The following is a 16310-nucleotide window of genomic DNA, read 5'->3' as shown; positions in this document are numbered from 1 at the left end:
GACAAATCTATGTGTTATGTTTTTATGTCTGACTCCAGCACTCAGGGGTGTATGTCCGCTTGTCTTTCCTTGTTCTACCCATTGTTAAAAGGCTTGATAAAGCTTCAGAGGTGATGGTAACCATAGTGCTTTGGTATTTCCTTCTACTTCGTTTGTTTTTTCTTCACCTGTCTTTTGTTCTTCGTGCACAGGATTCAACACCACTTTTTGCAGATGGGCTATATCTCGGGTTGTTTATCTGTCATACAAAATTCTTGCCACCACATTTGTTGGTTTATTTTCTCCACCATGCTAAATTAAGGGTTTTTGGGATTATAGGTTTCTGCATCCGTTTAACTGTTACTATTTCCAAGTGCTTAATTCTCCAGGGTGTTTTCCTCCTGGGTCATACATTCCTGATCTTATGTCCTATAATCACAATTATTATCAATTTCAGGACAACTGTATAATCATATTTCTATTAGACTCTATTATATCTATTCTCTTTACACTGTTAAAATTGTATTCGGCCAGTCAGAAATCCTCTCTTCTGGCACATGATTTCTTGTTCGTTTTTCCTACTTTTACGTCTTCTCCTTTAACAACTGGAAGATTTTATCTTCTTCTTGTGATCTGAAGAGTTCATGTTGGTCAATACAGTGGCCACATAACAAGTTGAGGGTCCCTCCCTAAACGATTCTATGTGTGTTGCACCTAGTACTGTATAACTAAATTGCAGCCAGGACATGGTATTACCATCGTTTTTGTGGATCTTCCAGTTATGTAAAATGTGTTGTTTCACCCTCTATGTTTCACACATTGTGGAAAGTCTGTCAATGTACTCTATTTTTGGGTCTGTGACTCTTGTTTACCGTGGGAGCTTTTGATTGCGGTCTATGACATTCATGGATACCATGCACCACCATTTATATAAAACCACTCATGCTGGATTTTGTCTGATAAGCAACAGATGAGCCCATAGTGATAATATATGACAGATGCTGGGATTAAGTCAATTCTTATTAGCAAAGGTTCTCTTTGTACTACCTATGGTAGTGAAGCTTTGCGAGGGCGAGATGCTAATCTTTTGGACAAAACGCTTGTGAAAGCATACAGAACTATGTTCAGCCTCCCGAACCATACCTCTCCGGTGCAACTTAGACTGGAGTTTGGTTTGTTAAAGCAAACTTGGGCTAGATATGGTGCATACATTAACTGCTGGAATAAAATCAGAACATCAACCCCTAATTCATTAAACCATCTTCTGTGGCTAGATCTCCAACAGAGGGAGAATTCACCCGCAAGAACGTACCTTCAGGAGGCACTGGCAAACAGGCTTATCACCCTTATGGAATACACAGTGCCACCACTCAACTCTGATTAAACTAGTCTGGAAGTCGCTGAAAAAACAGTCATTGGTGGAGGATAAAGCAGACTTTTCATCTAGAGCGCCCGCCTGGATGACTGAATTCTTATAAGATCCTAGCCCCACAACAATATTTTAACCCGGGCTATCCAAAAGCACAGAAATTAAAATTCCTAAAGCTACGACTCGGAGTGATACCATGTACGCAGCATCTTCCACCATGGAAAAGGGTGCAGACTTTCACAGCATGCAGTTTGTGCAAAAATGGCCAGGGCGACATCATCCATACAGTTTGTTCCTGTACAGAGATGCTTAAAGAAAGGAGGCAATTGCTAAAAAAAAACTTTAATCAAAGGGGAATTCGGACAAGAAGGCAAGCAGTTCTGGCTTGCTTCAACCCAGCATCACCACAATTGAACTCCAAACTAGTTAGATTTCTTGAAGCGGCCAGGGCAAAAATGCCAAACTGCCACTAAAGTTTTTGGGGGCAAGGAGCCCTTGGATAATCAATTTTAATTTCCTAGTGGGAGCAACAAATCCCTGTATTGACTGGGCTACATATAGTGGCTTCTCTAGTACGTTTAATTGGTATTTCTTTTAACTCGCAAGTAACAGAAGTGGTTTACAGTTTAATCATGAAATTCTTATTATTGTGAACTAATCTTTTATATATGGTTTTACTTCTTGCATGTATTGCAATGGTATTAAGTAACTCTGCAAAATAAAATAAACTGAAACTCTTTGTATTTTAATTACTGCTTTGTTCCCAGATAAAATGGATTATATATACAGCAATGGGCTGTCTAGGTTCTTTGATTGTGATCCTTGAAAGACAGCTACAATTAGGCCAGTTTATATAGTCTCCTGAGCAATTAATTTATTTTCCATACAAGTCATACCTGCATTAGTGGTGAAGGATGGAACTTGAAACATGTGAATGTCAAGCCTTGGAGAACATCTCAACCATGCAAGCGACAACTTCTAGTCTGTAAACCAGAAATGCCTGTCCAGCTCTAGAGGCTGTTTCCATAAATGTTTATGTCTCTTAAGTCATTTCTGCTATAATAAAGATAAAGTTATATAGCATTCCAAATTTGGCACTTAAAAAAGAATCGCAGAAATGATATGCACCAGTTTTTTTTATATTACTGGTGAGGAGAACTAGTCAAGATCAGGTGTCAAGTATGTCATTTCAAGAGAGTACCAACTACATGTTACAAATGTAAAAAATTCAAGACACTGACAAGACTAGCCTTATCAAGATGGGTGTTCCACAATAAGCAGATTGGAATCCTGAGTGAGCTGCATCACAAGCACAGCTTTGGGTAGTTTAGCGCTGCTGACAGAAAGTTGACAGTCTGCCTGATTTACAAGAGGGCAGGTGGATTGAGAGTTTGGCTGATAAATTACTCCATCACATCTGTGACGGAGTAACCTGTCTGCCAAATTCTAAATCAGGACTCAAGGTTCTTACCCGTAACTGTAGACTACAAAGGGTTGTGGAAAAATTAAGATAACAAACTTTTAATTTCTCACGGCGTGAAGGTAAAACCCATGACAAGTACAACTAATTCATTGTTCATATCTCTCCACTTGCTATCCATCTTCATGTCTAGATTTCCTTTCGACCCGGGCTTGTAGACAGGTACTTAGTTTTGGGTGCACTTACAGCCCTTTCCCTAATTTCTGCCTGCAACAGCAAATATAGTGTAAACACCTACATTTGGAAACTGGCAATTTGGGAAGGACGCTTGGTAGCATTTATGTACCACAAGTGTCACAGTCAAGTATTTAGCCCACTCAAGATATAGGGCATACAGGACCCTAAAATGTATTTCTAGTTCCAGCAGTAATACATTTTGGCACTCACTTATTTACCCATCAGGAGCACAGGCATGATCATGGTGAGAATGCTGGAAGCTGCTCTGTACCATCAATGCTGGTTTCTAATGCTTTCAGGGAAAGGTTTCTTGGCTACATTTAGGTAGAACATAGCTGGAGGTTCATTCCTTAGTAATGACATTTTCTTCAAAGACAAGAAAAACATCAAATACTTCCACATGGGATTGGTCATCTCCAGGCAAAAAAACTAAGTAATTCTGAATTGTAATATATGGAACACTATTTACCCACATGACAAGCAAAACCAATACAGGAGAATCACGCTGATTGCGGCAAAGGAAGACTACTTATGTTGGTAGAAAAGTGTAAGTAGCTACAATAGACTAAGTATGGCATTGATCCTTCTAGGTGAAAATGAGCCAACGTTCTTTAAAAGAGACACTGCCCACTAAACTTTGTACGCAGGCTTTGTACATATTCCTAGAATCAAATATAAGTACCAAAATAATTACTAGTTCTTATAAGGAAAAACAATATTATGATACCTTTCATAAACCTCTTAACCACAGAATAATAATGCACAGTATTCTCTTTAAATCCATATCTATAACCATGGCACACACCTGAACATTAAAAACTGACTAACGTTAGGTAAGACCTGCCAAGGAAGTGGAACTATTGCTCAATGATTCTGATTGTATATGGTGCCTTTGGTCAGTTCAAGGCATTCGAATTAAAGGTCGTGATCTTCATATTCCAACTTTTAAGGAGCAAAGCCATAAACTAAGAGACCATGTTAAGAATTTCCCAATATATGATATATATCTATAAAATCTAGGCCTGACTATCTGAAGCCTCCGTTGTAAGTATAATCCGGAAATGGCTCTGATTTTCATGAATAAGTTGTCTAGGAAAGTAACAGGATCAAAGGAGAAAAGAGACAAAGAGGAGAATCCCATAAAATGTCCTACACTGCACATATCCTGAAGCAATACCAGACACACCTGGTGTTTACCTGTTGTCACTTGCTACACACAAGCACCTTTCTTCTAGTCACACATCTTATACAAGAGAACTTAAAACAAGCTGTATGTTTGAGACCCAAGTTCTCTGTTCAAGCAAGTCAATGATAGCTTCAGGCTCAGAACAGAAGGTCCTAGATGGTTTTATCAACCAGTCGTAGCATTTTAAATTTTACCTTTGTGGCCAATGGCGAGCGAATGAAAGCAGTGAGAGTTGGGAAAACAGTGTTTATTGTTAATGTGCAATTGCAATCCACCAGGATTTCTACGTGCTGGAGAGGCAATAATTTGGGGGTCTTGACAAATCAATATTGTTGCTTAAGCACAGAGTGATGAATTTATAGAAAAACAGGAGAACAGGTACCAAAAGGGTCAAAACTGGACAAAGAAGTGTTGGCAACACTAACCACTTGTGTCATAATAGGATCTTTGCAGCTATTCTTTTTAGGATAAATGAGATCAGTAACAAAAGAAAATCGAAAGACTAAGATTCAGTTAAAAAAAGCGTAAGTGTAGTTATCACCAATCACAAACCAAGTTCTACTCAAAAAAGGAGTAGAACTAGAAAATAGGTACCACATTATAAAACATAATGCTTAACGGCAGCTCATAAATCAAGTTGGTAAAGAGCTAGGAAACATCTTCTGCAGCATTAGCACCAAACGTAATGTAAAAACATTACATTGCGAATGAAAACAAAGGTTGGTATTAGAAATGAGAGAAAAAAACAGAAGCCTTTCTACAGGGAAAATGGCATAAAACAATTAAATGCAACTGCAATCCCGTAGTTGGACTTTGATACTGGAAGCCAATCCAGGTTGGTTGGTAAGCAAGCACAATTTTATCTGGTAAAAACAATAAAGATTGGATTATTGTGGCTATCAACTACATGTGACTAAAGCTTGAAAGAGGGACTGTCTGCATAATCCATAATATGAGGGAGGGGTGGAGTCCTATTTCCTAGCTGTGGTTGAATCATGGGAAACCTAAGCGTTTAATTTGTAAAGCAAAATACATGCTGTACCCCTGTACATCTTTCCTAGAGGACAACTGAAATACAAGAGCAACACATATCTGATTATTTCATCTTCACTCACAAAAAAACTTAATTTTCTCTTCAACAAAATATTTTATGTAGCTAATTGGTTTGCTATGTTTAACTTCGAAGACCCATTATTTTAAAGTGTCACTTCCGCTTAATAATCGAGACCTGTCTTCTGTTCTAAAGGTGAAAAAGAAGCACGAGGGAAAAGGGCTAAGATCACCCTCAGTCATAAATAAAAGCATAAGATCCTGAGGTTAAGGAACCCTGCACCAAGAGGAGTAAACTAGGTTAGGTTACGGTCCTTCCTAGCTTATGCCCCTTGATGCAGGGTTGTCTTTGCTCCCGGATCTTTAAACGGACGGCTTACTCCGTCACAAACATGACGGAAATCCTGTACCCCTTATTACAAGTCCATTATATCTTATGCCACATGTAACAAGTTGGGGGGGGGGGGCTATCCGTCATATGTATTACAGAGTACTCATATGCCAAACTCTAAATCAGGCCATTAGGAACTACAGTCTGATGCAAACAATGTTTCCCACCGATACTCTCAAAGTGATAACTGTTGCTTGGGGATGACTATTAACCAATTAAAAGTCGGGATGCAGAAATAATGTCGTATGGTGTAGAACTTACCTTTAGATTTCATAGGATGCTGATTTTGATGGTGTAATTGTAGAGTTGAATGAAAACTGGTCTGTGCTGATGCACAAACCACATTGATTATATATTGTAATAGACCACGGTTCTCCAAAGTTGGTCCTGGAGGGCTGTATCCAAGCCAGAATTTTAAGATAACTACATTTATATAAATGGGGGATATGCTAAAAATCTGGCATTGAACCGGCCCTCCAGGACCGACTTTGGAGAACCCTATAATAGAGATAAAAAGTGAGCTGCCAAATACAACCACATAGTTCATTTCATTCAGCAGATTTAGTAGAGTTTATGTGCATTGGCAAAGAAGTGCCGAAAGCGAACAGGCCGCTACACAGCAGCAGCATAGTGGCTGCTGCAGTGAAACAATGCCTTACAAGGCCAGATTGGCGAGTGGACGAAAAAAAGATATTACTATGTGGGCCAGAGAGACTTTCTGAGTAATTGTAATTTGAATGTAGCAATCTCTTCACACTGAGATCCAAGGAGGAAGAGAGGAGAAGTACTTTATGCTACCTGCTAGGCAGGGACGCTTGATCTAACATATCCGCTCACTCACACTGGAACACTCTTTTTGGTTAGCAGACTTTCAATTTCAGGAACTTCTAACTTATATAAATAATTAAAATATATAAATATATTTACATGTATAGGTTGTTTTTTTATTGTTACTGCTAGTGCAAAGATTTAGAACCCCCAGACTGCCTTCAGTTTTTCATGATAAACTATCAACGGTCCATTCCTGAAATCTGTTAAATGGCTTTTTAGTGATTGGTTAGAGTGAACAAGCATGAATGACCTTTACATGCTAATATTTTTGTACTCATTCTCTGCTCCGCCCATGCTTGCAAAATTTATTTTCATGATCCAGTTAATAGTAGTTGTCTAGAAAATTACATTTAAGTGGATTAAATGGATGATGTCGTTTTCAATGTGACGGTTCTTAGAAATTCTAGCTAAAAGATGTATATGGAGAATCCAACGCGTGGAAGTGAGCATTACTCAGGGGGGTACTGTTTAGTTGTTAGCTGTATGTTTTGGTGACCCACTATTGGGGCGCGGTGTCTGTAGCTCTGGCTTCAGACATTTCCGGCAAATATTTAAAATTAACTGTGAAAAAGCCAGCAACGTACACTGCCTTTCTATTGAGAAATGCATTTTCATTATCATTTATACCCTGCCTAATTATATCTATTGATCTTCAATAACAAGTGCATACATCTGCATTCAACTGCATACATCTGCAAACAGCATGATGAGGAACTGATATGAAAACAACAAAAGAAAAACTTCCATCAAATACCTGTAAGCATTAAAAGTAGATGAAATCATGCAAAGAAGTTGCAAGTCATGCTTAACTACAGTAGGACAGAAGACATTGTAACAGGCTATATGGCTACCCTTTGGCAACATGTCCCTCAAATGGGTCAAACATGCCACTAATTGGAAAACTCCATACACACAGGTGTTAGATATCAACATATCTATCCGATTCCTTAATAGCACATTTCATTTAAATCCATATACATAACATTGAACATTTTTAAATATTAACACAGTATTTTTCAATTGTATTTCATTGCATAGACAAGTAGACATGAGAACCGGTTGCTGTTACCCAAGGTGAATGGAAGCTCAAACGGACAGACCAATGAGACGTCATTTTTCAAGCATGCTCAGCATTGAAGAGAGACTGGCAGAAAACTGACACAACCACCGAGTTACAAAAAATAACATTGTTTTCCACTTGGTTCAAGTTCGAGTGAAATGGTTTGTTCACATTGCTTCCCCTCGGGCTCTCAAGCCATTAGAGTGATAAGCCTGACGCTCGAGACTGGCAAGTGACGTCACTTCCTGGTGCTTGTTGGTCTCACTCGGCTGTGTGAGCATGCCCAGTGTTAATGGCTTAGGACTTTAATTGCACAGTCGCGGGAATGGTAGAGGCAAAATCTCCTGATCTTGTCACACTAAATTGTGCTTTTATAGCCTACTCCACTCTATTGCTTCTGCAGACACCACATTTGCTAACCCATTACAAGGCAATAAAGGAAAGTAAGGTTTTTTTTTAAAACAAAAGAAAAATAAATATGAGGTATACAAGTAAATAAAAAATGGAATGGTTAAGTCTGTTCTTGAAGAAAAAAAATGGTATACTCAGGCAAACACAATTAGACTAAAAGATGTTTATGTCAGTGGAAATCACTGCCACCGGAATGTTGAATAATGGCTTAATGATGGCTTTAAAATGGCCGACTGACATGCCTGGCCAGCACTTAGATCCATTACTGCCTGGCGGCTATCTCACTGCCTGTGTTCCATGGCCACGCATTTTAGTAGCAAGAACAGTGTTAGGTCCTTAGTTTAGATCTCTGTACTTTGATGTTTCCATCCTGCTTTCTAAATCCCTTTTTGATGTATCTTCCGGAACCAAGGGACAACAGAAAGAATAATGCAACATGCACAAAGAGCAGTGGCCCAAACCTGAATGTTCCGTGAAAATGGAGCAGCCTGCTCCCAGCCCTCAACTGAAAACCACTTGGCGAGATTCAGTTTGTGTGAGTCAAAACTCTCTGCAATCACAAGAAAGAGAAATGGTTACGGCCATCAGCAGCAAAATCACCACATTCCACCCACTGAGTGGAACAGCCCGGTAGAAGTCTTCTGAGCTCCCGGAAGTAAATCCCCAATTGCGTGATGGCCTGGAACATTCGTTGCGCTGGTGCCATAATAAGACATATTTTTCATAATTTTCCATGCGTCTTTTTAAATACATGTTTCACATGGCTCATCCTTTGTATATTTTGCTTTGTATATTTTGTTGAAAGGCTCACGTAAAAGGTATCAGATTGGGTTAAATGGAAGCCCGCCACTCGCAGCTTCACATCTTTGACCTTTTTCTGGTAATCTGTTGCAGTCTTGCTGTGCGTTTTTTTACTTTTCCCCACCCGCACCTATGAATCCACTTGAAGTACTGTTGTCTCCATAAGAAGTTTCAGTGTCGGGTTTTCCTCCTTCAGCTCAAGAAACGGCGTTAGTGGCTTCCACGTGATCTGATACTAGTTAAAAGAGAAAGATAGAAGAATACATTATTTTAATATTTAGAAGGTGTCTTACTTTAGAATGTAAGTGCATGACTTCCTCGCTAACTATCTAAAAATAATCCTTACCCGGTGCTTAATTTGTGGTAAACTTGGGAATGCGTCAAAATTCTACGCCTTCCTGGGGAGGTGCAACGAGGAGAAATATCTCTATTTCTCCTCGTTGTTTCCTCTAAATGTGCTGCATTCTGCAGGATTGATTTTTCTGCAGAAAGGTGTCCCTTCCGGCACAAAACAATCCCACTGACAACACAGGCATCTTGCATCAGGGCGTAAAGGTGCCTGCTTTGGATGTGGGCAGCTAAAAGGGAGCCAGCGCACAGAAAGGACAGGAGTGCCCCTTATAATGTTAACTACGGCACATTTCTGCCCTTTCACGCAGCTCAGCGCTGCAAGGTGGCTTGTTGCCTTGCACTGCGCGAAAGAAAGTTTGATCAATCTGCCCCAAATTGTCTGGACTCGTCTCTACTTAGTTTCTTTTTCACAGAGAACTTTGCCTACTTCCCTCACACAACCACTTTGACTTTTACACCTGCTGTACATCCTTTTAGCTACCTTTTCTTAGGAGCTTTTGGCACATACTTACCCGCCTAGATTTGTTCGAGACAATTTGCTATTATGCAGTGCACTTTGGCAGAAAAATTAGTTTTGCGTGTTTTTCGTCCAACTAGACCTGTTTTGCATTTGTAACAAAAAAAGTGTAACTTATCATACAATTTTGTTACTTAAATGTTTTCACTTTTGATGTTTGTTTTTCAAAACGTAACTGCATATGTTTTGCTCCAGTGGAATTAATAATATAAGTCTCCTTTCTCTGCGACAAGGAACAGAGAAAGGTAAATAAGAATATTCTGTATGGATGCACTGAAGCAAGACCATCAAATTCTACTTTTATACCCATACATCTAAAGAGGCAGAATTTACAGCAGCCCCCTTTTGTTGTCCTACATACAAAACTGCAAGAAGAATCTCTGAGCTCTCACTCTACATAGATGAATACATTTTTATTTATAGGTTTTATATGATATGTATCCTCCAATCCAGAGTGCACCCACTCCAAAAAGGTGCAGATGTCTATCAACTCCTCCCTGCTGGACCCACATATTTTTAAGAGAACCATTACAAATATGTTAACCACTACTTTTAACATTGGGAGATATTGTTGAAGGCTAAGGGGATGTACTTAGTGACCAGTTTGTGTCCAACTATAGGTGAGTCCCAGGGCGCCAAATACAAAAGGCTCTAATTGTCACAATGCCCAGTAACTCCTGACTGCCCTGAAATCCTGAAAACATTCCCACATGAAGTGACCTGGACCCTGACACCATTTGAGAACACCCTCAGGAGACAAGCAGCAATGCACATGGCCTTTATTCTTCATATAAAATCTTTAATTCATATAACATCAAATGCACATGGGCAAATAAAAATCACATGAAATTGGGTATCAACTTTAATGTGGATCAATGAGTTGCCTTGCTGATATGCGCGAACATCTTCGCCACACATGATCAGAGCTGATATGTAGCGTACAAGATTTTCTACTGATGATGTTACAGTCCGAATCGTCCCCATGATATGGATGAGACACAACCTAATTCATGGTGGGTATGTGAGTAGGATGCGATTCCATGTCACACATACTATGTAGATGCCTGCACCTTTAGGCTTTCTGAAAAGACATTCTTGAAGATATACAAGATGTGACAGAGCCTATGGTAGGTGCATGCCCAGAAGTACAGTTATTGAATAACCCTCTACATGGCAAGATAGGAAAGACCATTGCACATATGGTCTTGCAGACAAAATAAACTACATCTCAACTATGAGGAAAGACCCAGGCTCTTACATACCACACATGGCTACAGCAACTTTGGACTCTTCGGAGAACGGAGAAGTTAGTACCCAATATCCAAGATGAGAACACATGATTCCAAAAGATGTGAGGCCCAATATTAAAGTACTTGACTAGTGAATGAATGAATGAATGAAAAATGTATTGTTCAGTTAGCAAAAACTTACAATTAAAAACACCTTTATACAATTCTTCTTACATTTCATGCATAATCAATTCTTTATCCTTATTTTAAAAACCCCATAATTAAAAAGTACTATTCATCAGTTCATAAAGACTAAAAAAACAATCCTCATTGGCCACAGTTAATCAGTTTCTTCTCCACTATTTCTATAAACTTCAAAAGTCTGCCCGTAAATTGCAAACTTTCTCCTTGTAAGCTGGCTATAACTGCTTGTCGACGTGTTCGTATCATTTGACTATTAAAGTCCGACCTCAGCAGCCTCCTACATTCAACTATTAAAGCAGGACAGCTACAAATGACATGACAAATATCTTCCCTCTTGTTACAGAGGCGACGCTTCCTCTCACTACTCATCTTTTTCCAAGCAGGGGCGTCTCCAAGAAATTGGCTATTTCCAAATCGAAGATACTTCAACTTTGCCCTTTGGTTATTTAAGTCTCCTAGATAGCGCTGAGGTTTTACCATACCGTAGGAAGCAATAACTGTCCACGCATGGGATCTCTTTGCCAATACTGCTTTATCCCATAACGAGGACAATTTTTTACTGCACCCATTTATTACTTTATTAAAAGCTACCTGTGTAAAGCCCATAATTGTTCCGCCTTAAACGTGTCTATCGCCAGTTTAAAATATTCATGGGCCTGCTTATGTTTACTGTCACATATTGCCTCTCAGACCACTGTCATAAGCGAGGAGTTATTATCCCTTCTAAGTTTATGGCAGAATTTTAAATATGCTCCTAAGCTGTTTAGGTTCTGTCGTTATGCTCCCAAGCTGTTTAGGTTCTGTCGTTTGAGTCCGAACTCAAGTCGGATTTGCGCTGGTGAAGTCTGCAGAGGAAGATTAAACAGGCGTCGGTAGGTCCCTGTCACTAGTTTGTCTATGGTATTATCAGCACATCCTCTTAAAGTCTCTACTTCATATGTGAGAGATGGAACATGTTTAACTGACATGACTTGTAATAATGGATTGAGGGAAAGCCCTTTTAAATTATTCTGGAGTGTGGCAAATGCTGCAATTAATGAATTATTTCTTCTCTGTAGTACAGCACACTAATTTTTACCCGTACCTCTAGCATCTATTATAACACCCAGATATCTATACTCAGTAACCAATTCTAAGGCAGAACCTTCCATTCTCAATATAGGTCTTGCAGCTAACCCCCTTGTAACCAGCATTGTTTTTTTACTTTTTTATGTTGACCTTTAACCCATGAGTAGAGGCATAATGATCACTTTCACTAATTAATCTCTGCAACCCCACCTTTGTGTGACTTATTAATACAATATCACCGGCATACATTAAATGCGAAACCTTAAAACCTGCCATAGTCAGGGAGTGAGAATTAATATAATTCAGCCCTGATGAGATTTCAGCTAACTACATGTTAAATAAGGTAGGGGCCAAAACACATCCTTGCTTCAACCCGTCCCTTATTATCATTTTTTTTTACAGTACTCTACCCTGTCCCAACCTTTCTCTTGTCCAGGTATTGGTATACAATTGTATCGCTCTCAACAAACTAGGTGCGATTCCCATTTTCGATAATTTGTTCCAAAGAATATTTCTTTGCACAGTGTCGAAAGCCGAGCTAAAATCAATAAAACACAAATGAAGATTCCCTGAACAGTGCCTGGCCATATCAATTATGAGAACTAACATTTGAATGTTAATAATCATCCCCATGCCTTTAATAAACCCTGTTTGATTCCTTGGAAGCAGTTTACTGGCAGCAACCCAAGCCGTTAGCTCTGCCAGCAAACATTTACCAAAAAACTTTGCTTCACAATCCATTAAGGCTAGAAGTCTATAAGTAGCAGGATACGAGGCTTGACCAGCTTTGTAAATCGGGGCCAAAATTGAGCCCCTCCATTTATCTGGGACTTCTTCCTTCATCAGAACATGATTAAATAAGATTGACAATTTCTTTGCCCAATGTTGCGGATTTTATTTAAATAGGGCTTGAGAAAGGCCATGTGGCCCTGGAGCACTACTCCGTCAGCTAGAACTTATAATTTTCTCCACTGCTATATACTGGATCATTAGCTGGGTATTTTCCCTTAAATTGTCATTGTCCCTTAAGTTGTCAGCTGTACCTTCTTCTGTTGGATTTATTATATTTCTTATGCCACCTGTCATGGATCCCAAATGCTTTTCCCAGACATCTTCCGTTATATTTGTAGTTACTTCTTGTTGTTTCCTACAATTGGCTTGATTTACCAGTCTCCAAAACTCACGTGCATCTTTGCGTTTTGCTGCATAATTGATTTTACTCCAGAACAGATCTAGTTCGGCTTTTGTTTGTATCCATACCGCTTTTTTGTAGAGTGATCTTAGTTTTGGTAATATCTCACTCCTGACACTGGATGATGCATGATTTCTTAGTACCCTCAAGGCCTGGTTCAATTTTCTTTTCGCTATTTTAAGATGAACATACATTTTATTTGGAAACGACGTAGCCTTTACTACCATGACTTGTGAACGTACAGCATTTTTTTCTACTAGGTGAATTATGAACTGCTCCCAAAGGGTCAAAGGATTTTGATATATTTTATTTAACTCTTCTTCCCACTGGTCTCTTGCTTGCTGTTCGATGTTTTGTATGCTATTTACTGACTAGTGTAACCTCCTTTAATTAAGACCAATAGACTGCCCTAACTCTGGGGACATTTGTTTGTGTCAAGTAATATTTAGATTGAGGCTGATCATATGTGGTTGGTGATCACTTTCCAGCCGATTGCCCAGCTTGTAGCTTATTATTGATTGATATATTGGGAGGGATACTATGGTGTAATCAATAACAGCTTTTGATTTTACCGCGAAATGAGTCGCTTGAGCTGGAATGTCCGAATCCACCCGGCCATTCAAAACTCGAAGACTGTGATGCTCCAGATTTCTCACCACTTCTTTACCCATTCTGTCAGATCGTTGTTTAATTGCTTCAGTTGCCGGGATATGCCAAATTTGATAAATCACATCCAATATTTGGTCCCTAGGAGTCACCTGGAAGAAATTCATATTAAAACCACCTGTCAAGAGGATCCAAGGAGCTGGATTCATCATGCTTTGTGACGACAATAGACTCAGTATCGTATCTATTGTTTTTTTTTCGTGCGACCAAGGGGATGTGTATATGCATTTATTATCATCAAAGGCGTCTTATTTACTGGAATACGAGGTCAGCCCTTAATTGCTTGAATGTTCGAATGATCAATTTCCACTTCTTCAATCTTTATATTTAAGGCCACTTTTACGTATAGAGCCAAACTTCCTGCTGCACGCCCCTTCAATTTTGTTTTAATTGCTGGCTTACTATAGCATGAGTATGCCGGTAACTTAATTAACTTGTGCCCATGTTTCTTGCAAGAGGATTATCTGAAACCTTCTAATATATGTTATAAATTCAGGAACGTCTACCTTTGCTGCCAGACCATCTGTATTCCATGAACAGATGCCAAATTTGTTTTTGTGACCAACGATACAGGTTTTATCCTGTCAATATCTTAAATCTTTGTCTGTACTGACATTCAGGGCACTCGGGAGCCAGGACCAATCCGATTTTGAATAAAGGGTTTTGCTCACCATGGCGTCCGTGTAGTTGTCTGCCTGAAGGGTTATATTATCCCTTAAAGGTGTAATTGAGCTACTCCTTGCCCCCTTTAAGATCAACGGTATGCCTGATTGCTGATTCTTATTACCCATTTGTGGACTTTTCGTTTTTGACTTCCCCTACCACATTCCTCACCAACCCTCTTAAGGCGACTTTGCCACCCTTCGGTATTAGGAACTGTGGATAGGTTTCCTCCTTTTCCCTTATCATCTCAATACCCCATGTTTCAAATTTCTCCTTTTCTGCCCATAGTTAGTCCGCTACCTCTGTTGCCGCCCATGTGATCATTGTCTATTCCTCACCTCCCCACACCGGGTTGCTTACAAATGTAACTGAATGTATATCCGTAGACTCTAAGTGTTGTAATGCCGCTATTTCTTTGGTCATTCGAATCATAGATCCTCTATTTATTCGATCAAAGTGACCCCTGGATTCATATTTTGGTACAAATGTCATTTTACAGTGGATACTAGGCGGGCTGGGCCGAATTGACCTCTCTCTTTGACCCTGCTGAATAGTGCAGACTATTTCCTGCTGAATATTCTTAACCTGCCCTAATTCATTTCGGTCCTTCTTTCCCAATTGACATTCGCCTGGCGGTCGTTGCCTCTGCCCCCCTTGAAGTTCATTATCATTCCTTAATGATTGTTCCCTTACTTGCATTCTGATCTCCTTTTCATCTTTCTCCTCCAAGCCTTTACTTACTTCCGGAGCATTGTGCGATCTTTCCCAAAGCGCCACCAACTTGACTGTTTTACTTTGGCTTGTAAATTCATGTTCACCGGATTGGCCTAGACCGACCCCTGTTGGTTCTCTTCCATTAGTCTCTCCTTTTCCTTCATCCTTGTTTTCCCTTTCGCGCTAGCTGGTATAATCTCATTGTTCTTCCCCACATTATTTTCCCTTACCTCGTCATCATTCTTCTTTTCCGGTTGCGCCATTTGATTTCCTAATTTTGGGCAAAAAATTGGATACACCTTCCCTTGGAGACCTGGATTGTTCTCTAAATCTTTTTTATTATGGCTTTTCCTAAGTCTTTTTCTCTGTCTCTTAGAAAGCTTACATGTCTTGACTGCTTCCCCTTGTGTGGGCGGTTCTAGTGCTCCCTGTTTCACTGACCCATTCCTACCTGATATATTAAACGATATCTGGTCACTTGAGAGCCTTTCACAAATGTCTACGTTTTGATCTAGGATTTGGCCGGATTACTCCCCTGTGTTATATCCACTTTCTTCCTCAGCTGTGTCTTCTCCAAGCTTGAAATTTCCCCCAGAGGCTCCTCTTCTCCAGTTCGCTTACTCGGGCAGATTTATTTCCCTCTGGTTTCCCACTTTTGCAAGCTATTTCATCCACTGGGCTCGTCACTTCTATGGCAGATTGTAACTGCCCCTTTATCTCTGCCAGAACATGTTCCAGCATCCCAGGCAGCGAGGACAGTTTATTCAGTACTGGGCTACAATCACAAGTATTCTCAGGCAATATCTCCTCCTGCGCCTCTGCCTGCGCCCTTAGGACCAGCTGATTCAATGCTCCAATTTTTGTATCAATCGCTGTGATATACAATGCCATAGTATTTAAAAGATCCACCTGGATATTCAATTTACTCGATTGATATGTCAATGCATTGACCACCGATTGAAATGAATTAA

At 39.7% G+C, this 16310-nt stretch overlaps 1 protein-coding gene across 1 annotated transcript in view; it reads right to left on the bottom strand.

Annotated features, from left to right (window-relative positions):
* Nucleotides 1–8267: 8267 nt before the first annotated feature.
* Nucleotides 8268–16310, bottom strand: part of BSN (bassoon presynaptic cytomatrix protein) — a 761556-nt gene continuing 753513 nt past the window's right edge. Inside the window, exon 13 of the mRNA XM_078662357.1 lies at nucleotides 8268–8970. The gene's annotated coding sequence lies outside the window, so the exon portion shown is untranslated. The remainder of the gene's footprint in view (nucleotides 8971–16310) is intronic.

Source organism: Lissotriton helveticus, chromosome 9, assembly GCF_964261635.1.
Source record: "Lissotriton helveticus chromosome 9, aLisHel1.1, whole genome shotgun sequence".
NCBI lineage: Eukaryota > Metazoa > Chordata > Amphibia > Caudata > Salamandridae > Lissotriton > Lissotriton helveticus.
The sequence above is the reverse complement of the archived record's forward strand: the minus strand, read 5'-3'. Positions and strand labels throughout refer to the sequence as shown.